The sequence below is a fragment of the Gossypium arboreum genome, chromosome 13, assembly GCF_025698485.1.
Source record: "Gossypium arboreum isolate Shixiya-1 chromosome 13, ASM2569848v2, whole genome shotgun sequence".
NCBI lineage: Eukaryota > Viridiplantae > Streptophyta > Magnoliopsida > Malvales > Malvaceae > Gossypium > Gossypium arboreum.
This window is the reverse complement of record NC_069082.1, coordinates 50,271,062-50,280,158: the sequence shown is the minus strand read 5'-3', so window position 1 is coordinate 50,280,158 and position 9,097 is coordinate 50,271,062. Positions and strand designations below refer to the sequence as shown.

The 9,097-nt window shown below is 34.7% G+C and overlaps 1 non-coding gene across 1 annotated transcript; it reads left to right on the top strand.

Annotated features, from left to right (window-relative positions):
• Nucleotides 1–8,657: 8,657 nt before the first annotated feature.
• On the top strand, nt 8,658–8,764 carry LOC128287046 (small nucleolar RNA R71). Its single transcript, XR_008277746.1, has one exon. It is a non-coding gene; the product is annotated as a small nucleolar RNA R71 (small nucleolar RNA).
• Nucleotides 8,765–9,097: the final 333 nt, after the last annotated feature.

The window sequence follows — 9,097 nt, the reverse complement described above, 5'->3', positions numbered from 1 at the left end:
CATAAAAATTTTGGGGAAGATGATAAAAATAAGATGATATTTTCTATTTAATTTAATTATCATCTTTTAATTTTTCCACTTTCTAATTTAGTCCTTGCCTTTTTCTAATTTTCCATGGATGATTCATCAGAAATATCTACTAACTTTTCTTTAATGGTTTAATAATTACCATATACGGACCTAAAGTTTTGAATTTCATAGCTATTTGGTACTTATAGCTACTAGAACTCAACTTTTGCATTTTATGCAATTTGGTCATTTCCATAATTAAACACATAATAGATAAAATTTTCTTATCAGAATTTTCATATAGCATTCCAATCATAATGCAGACCATATTAAAATAAATTTTCTTTTCGGCTCAGATTTGTGGTCTCGAAACCACTGTTCTGATTTTACTGAAAATGGTTGTTACAAAAAATAATGGTTTCGGGGCCACGAATCCAATGAGTAAGTTCGTAAATGTTATTATTTAATATTTACAAGTCAAATATGATATTAAAATAAATATTGAATTGGTAATTTATGCTATTTGAATGAATAATTAGGTTTAAGTGGTTTGACCCTAAAGTCAAGTGGTTTTAGAAAATGAGGTATCAAGACCTCGTTGCTATAAATGAATATTTATAGTGTGTTATTAAGGTTGTATTAAAGTTTCGTTAAGAAATTTTAATGTTTAGATAGTTAATTAATTAAAAAGGACTAAATTGTAAAAGCTGAAAAAGTTTATTTCTATTAATTAAATGGGTCAAATGTTATGAAAATGTGAACTAATGAACTTAGGTGTTAATAACACCAATTTATTTTATAGTGGATGGCTTTGATGAGTAAATGCATGAAATTTGGTTGATTTTTGAAGGATAAATTAGTAATTTAGAAAATTATTAACATAAATTAAAAGAAAACAAAGGTGGTCATCTTCTTGCTTGATTAAAATGAGAGCTAAAAATTCCATGGGAGAGCATTGAAGGTTACGTCAAAAATATTTCTTACATGCTTGTGATTTTGAGGTTCGTTTTTAGTAATTTTTACGTTTTTGAAATCATTGCAACTTAATTTAGCTAACCCAGGGTTCAATTTGTTTAATTGTTAAATATTTAGAATTTTACCATTGATGAATTTGAGATGCTTTTGAAAGTTTATGGTAGAATATTAAGCTTGGTTACTGCTAGATAGGACTATTTTGTAAAGTAAATTTTGGTAATTTTAATGTTTAAGGACTAAAATGAGAAATTAGTAAAAGTATAAGGACTTGCTGTAAATTGACAGTAAATATGGGTTGTAATAGGGTTCTAAACAATTCGGCTAAACATGAAATTGAATACAAATGGTTAATTTGTATATTTTGGGTTAAGGGACTAAATTGTATAAAAGTAAAATATTGCGGGCAATTTTATAAAATGTTAAAAATGACTTAATTGCACAAAATAAATTGATTTTGCTGTTGGGATTAGTGAATTGAATGGAATTATTATTTTAGATCAAGAACGAGTGGAAAATCGAGGAGAAGAGAAAATTACCAAATAACTCTTGTATTTAATCGTTGCTGCAATTTAGTCTGGTAAGTTCGTATGAACTGTAATCATTATAATGTTATTCGAATTAAATGTTTACTATGTGTTTTTTAATGTAAATGAATCAATATATATGTGAATGTAACTACATTATGACGAGTTGACAAATATTGAGTCTCGGTTGAACCTTAGGAATTCTTTGGATACAAATGACATGTCATTAGGGATTTCATGTTTTGGGTGCTGGGGTTGAATGTCCTACCGATGGTTGAGGTCCTGCATTTGTTGCAGATTCTCCACAACTCATGTGAGTAGCATCGTGTAGCTTACATTTCGACCCACAGCTAGTTTGAGCAGGCCCATTTTACAGCTTGTGTGGCCATTGATGTAAAGGAAATGTTATGATTGTATGTAAAGGCACACTTCGTGTGAGCTTTCCTGAGTATCCGATATAATTCTAGATGGTTCAACGGATAAGAAAAGAGAATGAAACGGTAAGTTCATAATTGATATGTAAAATGATGTTTTAAAAAGAATGATGAATTAAATGATGTACTTATATATGGGAAATCTACTTATGATATGGATGAACTTATTTATATTATGGACAAGTGCACTAACTGTGATTTGATAATGTTGTTTAGGCTTATACTAAGCATTTAGATACAGTAAGTAAGCTAATGGAATGAAACATGATCATATGGTAATGGTGATGAATTAAATGTTCTGTTTATATATATATATATATATATATATATATTTTTTTTTTTGGTTTCATATGTATCATGAACAAGTATGCTAACTTGTGAGTTTGATGGTGTTATATAGGCTTTATTGATCTTATTGCATTGGTAAAGGTTTATACTTACTGTAACTGCCCGATTTAAGGCCAAAATGGAATAGTGGTTTCGAAACCACGAATTCGAGGTTGAAAAAAAAATTCTTTTGATTTAGTTTTAGTGTTTATATTATGATTGCATAATTGTGTGAAAATTTCGTTGCGAAATTTTATCAATTGGGTGTTTAATTTGACGTTTAGGACTAAATTGAAATAAATGAAAAATGTGTGTGTTCTAGTTCATAAAGTACTTGATTGAAATGGGGGTTTTAAGTAGAGGTCCTTAAATGGCAATTAGACCATTATACTTTATATGGACAAAAATTTGGACATGGATGGAATTTTTAGAAAGTTTAGTAGTAAGGGCATTTTGGTCATTTGTATATTAAATGAAATAAAATGGGAAAAATAACACAAAAATGTGTTCATCTTCATTTAAGCTTGGCCAAAACTTACATTTTATCCATAGCTAGGGTTTTTCCAAGCTTTCAAGCTCAATAGTAAGTGCATTCAAGCCCCGTTTTTAATGTTCTTTACATTTTTGAAATCCTCATAGCTTGGTCTACCTATTTCTACCATTATTTAGAGTTAGGGTTTATGTTTAAAAAATTACCCATGAATGATATGCATGTATTTTGATGTTTGATGGTAGAGTATGAATGTTTGAAGTTAGGAGAACGATCTTTTCTAAGCAATTTTTAGCAAAAACGAGCAAAACGACAAAATCGGTAAAAATACCTATTGTTCATAACTATGTGTTAGAGTGAGAATTCAATGTTGTCATAGAAGAGAAAAATGTTCAGCATGTCATAAAACATAAGAATAAGGGCTGAAATTAAATTTCCGAGCCTAGGGGCAAAATTGTAATTTTGTAAAAGTTAGGGGCAAAAATTTAACTTTTCCATAATGTGATTTTTGGATTGAAATAAATAGTATGAGTGTTAAATGAGCTAAACATGTTGTTATAGATCAAGAAAGGCATGGAATTGACCTCGAACTGGGGAAAGAAAAGATTTTGGACTAAATTGCAAAATTCTCATATTTTGCACCAAGGTAAGTTTGTATGTAAATAATCCATTAACTTCATTTACATTCTCATATTTCAGCCTATTATATATATTTTAGCTGATTTTGAATCATAAATCGATTATTGAAAGAATAGAAATAAGTAATAGAGAGAGAAATCCCGGTTGAACATTCGAAAAGATTGAATAATAGATGGAATGTAGCTAGGTCACATGTATGGTGCTGAGTGCACATCATGTGTACAAGAGAGCTACGAGATACTATGTAGTAGCTAGGTCACATGTGTGATACGAGATGTATCCCATGTAGACAAGAGAGCTACGGGAGAGATAAATGTAGCTAGGTCGAGTGTGTGATCCCAAGTGAAGGACACCATGTAGACAAGAGAGCTACGAGATAAATTGGCTAGGTCACATGGGTGGTACTAAGTGTTCACCATGTGTACAAGAGAGCTGAATTATATGAAATATGATGGGTGGAGCTGTATGCTGAAACCACCAAGTATCGAGAATTGATCCTAAGTGTTCAACGGGATGATTTTACGGTGACATTGTAATCATGGACCTATACTTGTGATATATGAAATGTGGTGAAAATGAATTGTGATATGTATGCTAAATGAGGTTAATACAAAGAAAGTGTGAAAGAGTGAATTTACAATAATATCTGTTTTAGACAATCATGATTGAGAATTTGAAAAATCACCAAAAATAGTAGGAATTTAATTAGAGGCTGAATGAGATATTAAATTAAATCTTAATGAGTCGATTCTCATGTAAGAGAAACAGACCAAGTAAAGGAACTCTATATTTTGAGATATTTATATTTGTGTGTGACTTGTTCAGAATGACTATGTGATCCCCTGTTCTAACTTTGATAAATCATTAGAAATTGTACAAACATAATTAAGAAATATAGTTTATATTAATAGATTCCTTATTGAGTCTAGTTTTAAATGAAACAAATTTCATGGCTATTTGACTTTTTTAGTTGGAGAAAATCAATTCGTAGTGAGCAGAGGTCAGATCCATCGAGCTGTATAACAGGGGAAGCTTTAACTAATAAACTGTACTAATTGGCTAGACCAAAAATTCTAGAAAAATTTTAGGTGAAGTAATATGAGTCTAGTTTCAGGAAACTTTTACGGACTTGAATTTTGAGTTTGGTAACTTGAGTTATGATTTATTTAGTGGACATGGCGCAGGAGAGATAGCTTGATCAAAGTGGAGTAAATAGTGAAATTAAAAGTAGATACACTTGAGTTATTGTGTTAACATATTAGATCCTTTAATTATTATTTATATACTTACTTACTAAGCTATAAGCTTATTTTCTTTTCTCTCTTTTGTCTTATAGTGTCGTCCAGCTTGCACAGGAGTTAAGGATCGTTGAAGATCTGCCCGCACTATCAATACTTTTGGGTATTTGAACTAAACTTTTGAATTATGGCATGTATAGTAGGCTTTGTTATTTTGTTACGTGTCATAATTGCCTAGGTTTAAAATATTGGTTACAGTATTTAACCAATTATTTTGTACAAAGCCATTGAAGTTGGCTAATATTGTTCAAGACATATGTTATAATGATACATTATCTAATTGGATGACATATTTCTATCTCGGTTTTGTTTAATGGTATGTGTTATGTTCTGGTAATACCTCGTACCCTGTTCCGGTGTTGAACATGGGTAAGGGGCGTTACACTTACTCTATAAAGTTCATTATTGAAATGGTATATTATGTTTAAAGTTTATACGAGCTTACTAAGCATTCATTGCTTATGTAATTATTTTCCTTTTCTTTACAGATTATCGGAAGCTCAATCGATTGGAAGTTCGTTAGAGATCTATCACACTACCCAATGGAAGTTCGTTAGAAATTGCACTGTGTTGGAATCATCGTAGTTCGTCACTACGGTCTGGAGATGGAACGTTGAGCATAGTTCCATTGTGAGCTCGAGGTATGTTGGTTCGATGATCCCAAAGAACAGCTCCCAAGGGTCAGTGGTTAAGAGGGCCCGAATCGCATCAGCCAACTGAACTTATTCTACGGTAGCCCAGTCGATGCAGCGTCCCGCAATTAAAGGTCGGGCCCGAAGTATCTGGAAAAGTTCTTCCTGGTGCCCACGGGGAAACTGTAGGAGAGGGTGACAATTTTTTGCGATTGGACCCGCAGAAGATGATGCTCCCTTCCGTTTCTTGGAAGCAGGGACAGCGGTCTTCTTTCCTCGTGAAGACGACATTAAAAGCCTGTAATATAAAGAATAATAATAATAGGTAAACGAATTCGAAGAAGTAAAAAGTCATGAATTTGAACTAACTATTTTAGCCAAGACTACTAATATGAAGCAAACTCAACCAAAATAACAATGAGAATGAGAATAGAAATGTAATGGGTATGAGGTTTTCCTAATCTCAATTTAACACGGAATGTATGATAACTAACCTAGGAATGCAAATTAAGTGATAGACATTGGCATGGTAATAGCATGAGAAGAAGCATAGTAATGTCATGACTAACCTAAGAATGCAAATTTAATGATAGAATAATGAGCAAAATGAAGAATAGTTCAAAAGATATGAAGATTATGTTGATACTAAGCATTCGAAATAAGTAAAATAGAAGTAAAAGGAGTAAACAAATGCTAGGGAAGAGAGATTGAGCGTCAAAAATGGAGTGGGAAGCGACGCACCGTGGCAGGGAGGCTATGTGGAGTTGCAGCGGCTAGGGTTAGGGTTTTTGAATGGGGAAGAAAGTGAATAGTGCAGGGTATTTATAGATTTTGGGCCACACGGCCAGGGCACACACCCGTGTTCCCCAATTTCAACTTGTGTGTTTTGCATTTTTCCTATTTTGGCGCATCTGAAATTCGTCCCACGCCGGTGTGCCTCGGACATGTGGGTTCACACGGCCGTGTTGCATGACCGTGTCTAGCTTCGTTCTCTTTTCCCATGCTCGTATGGGAAATCCCCATGCCCATGTCAATCAACAGGTTTGACCACGGGTGTGAGACACGGGCGTATCGCACGCTCGTGCTGTTTTGGCAGGCTCGACCATAGCCATGTCGGACGGTCGTGGCATTTTATCGTAGCCTGTGTTTGGGGAAATCCTTGCCCTGTTTTCACACGGCCATAAGCAAGCCCGTGTGCTTGGCCGTGTCTCTGTGGAAAACCTGTGTTCGAGAGCTCCGTTAGTAAGTTAGATGTTGAAGACTAATTTTTAGAGAAGTTAATACAGTTACTGCTCAGGTTGCCTCTCGACAAGCGCTTATTTATAGTCTATTCTTGACTTACCTCTCCTTGAATGATCATGGTGGTTCGAAGAGTTTATACTCCTCATTCCTGCTATCAATCTTAAAATAAGGTTTTAAATGGGTGTTGTTTACCTTAAAAGTGTCGAACTTGGGATGACTCACCTCACCATACCAAATGGAAAAATACTTAGTACCGTAAGAGGGATTTCTTCACTCGGTGTGGTAGTGACAATGTGGGGATTAGAGACATCTAATAAGACTTTATCTCCAAATTTAAGTTGATTTGGAGAGGTATCAAGCTCGTCTTAGCGTAGTTTCGATTTATCGTGTGTTCTCAATTTATGTGTTCGCCATTCATCTAGCTCCTCTATTTGCAGCCTTCATTCTTCATGAATAGATCCTTTACTATTGTTTGAGAGTGGCTCATGTACTTCCTTCAGACTTATCTCCTGCAAAGTGGGTTGTATCATGTGGTCAGTTTTAATAGAATGGTTTAGACGATCACCTTTAATTTCCAATGTGTTGTTAGAATTGCAAGCTTGAAGGGTGAGTGTTTCGTCTCCTACGCGAAGCATGAACTCACCTGTGTCAACATCAATAATTGTTTTAGCAATTGCTAGAAAGGGCATTCCCAGAATTAAAGGAGTGTTGCTATCCTCCTCTATGTCTAAAACAATGAAGTCAACGGGAAATATAAATTTATCGATTTTTATTAGCACATCTTCAATAATACCCCTAGGAAATCTTATAGTTTTATCTGCTAGTTGAATGCTCATCCTAATCTGTTTGGGTTTCCTGAGACCTAGTTGCTTAAACATTTTATAAGGCATGACATTGATACTAGCCCTTAAATTAGCTAATGCATTATTAACATCTAAACTACCAATTAAGCAAGGAATCGTAGAACTCCCTAGATTTTTTAGTTTGTTTGGTAGCTTATTTTTCAGAATAGTTGAGCACACTGCGTTTAGCTCCACATGCGATGCCTCGTCCAACTTCCGCTTATTTGCTAAAAGCTCTTTTAAGAATTTCATTGCATTTGGCATCTGCGATAGGGCTTCAATAAATGGTAAGTTAATATGTAATTTTTTTAAGAGTTTAAGGAATTTACCAAATTGTTCATCTGAGCGATCTTTCCTTGTCGCGTTAGGGTATGGCACACGAGGTTCATATTCGACATTCACCGTTTTGTTTATATTGTTATCTACCTCACCTTGACCTTTGATTACCATAGTTTTTTCCTTTGGTTCTGGTTCATGCTCAACAACTCCTTCTTCATCTTGAATATTAATTGCGTTTAGATGTTCCCTTGGGTTGGGTTCAGTATTACTTGGCAAGCTACCTTGTGGTCATTCGAAAATTAGTTTGGAAAGCTGGCCTATCTGAGTTTCAACCTCTTGGATTGACGCTTGTTGATTTTTAAGTGCTGTTTCGGTGTTATGGAAACGAGTTTCTGACACCAAAATAGACTTTGAGAGCATCTCTTCAAGGCTCGGCTACTTTTCCTGTTGCTAGGGTGGTTGTTGGTAGCCTGGAGGTGGTTGTGGTCTTTGATTTCCTTGACCGCTCCACGAGAAATTGGATGGTTCCTCCAACCTGCATTGTAAATGTTACTATATGGATTGTTTTGAGGTCCAGGATTATTACCCATGTAGTTTAATTGCTCGTTATCCATGTTGTGGCCATAAGGTTGGTATTCCGAATGGCTTGTTCCACCTCTACTTGCTTCGCACTGCATTATTGGGTGAACCTGCGAAGAACTAAGAAAACCATCAATCTTTTTATTTAAGAGTTCAACCTGATTAGAGAGCATGGTGACTGAATCGACGTTATAAACGCCGGCTGTTTTCGTTGGCTTTGTCCTTATGACTTGCCACTGATAGTTATTCAGTGACATTTCTTCTATAAACTCATAGGCATCTTCAGGTGTTTTATTATTGATGGTTCCACCAGCAGCTGTGTGAACCATTTGTCGAGTCAAAGGATTTAGGCCATTATGGAACGTTTGAACCTGTAGCCAAAGCGGTAACCCATAGTGAGGGCACCTTCTCAAAAGGTCCTTGTATCTCTCCCATGCATCGTAGAGTGTTTCTAAATCCATCTGCATAAAAGAGGAGATATCATTACGTAATTTAGCCGTTTTAGTCGGAGAAAAATATTTTAGTAAAAAATTTTTGGTCATTTGTTCCCATGTAGTAATTGACCCTTATGGTAACGAGTTCAACCACTATTTAGCTTTGTTCCTCAATGAAAAAGGGAATAACCGAAGATGAATGGCATCATCAGAGACACCATTAATTTTAAATGTATCGCATAGTTCTAAGAAGTTGGCTAAATGAGCGTTGGGATCCTCATCCTGGAAACCATCAAACTGCACAAATTGCTGTATCATTTGAATAGTGTTAGGTTTTAATTCAAAAGTATTTGTAGCTACAGCAGGTCTAACTATGCTCGATTCAATTCCTGT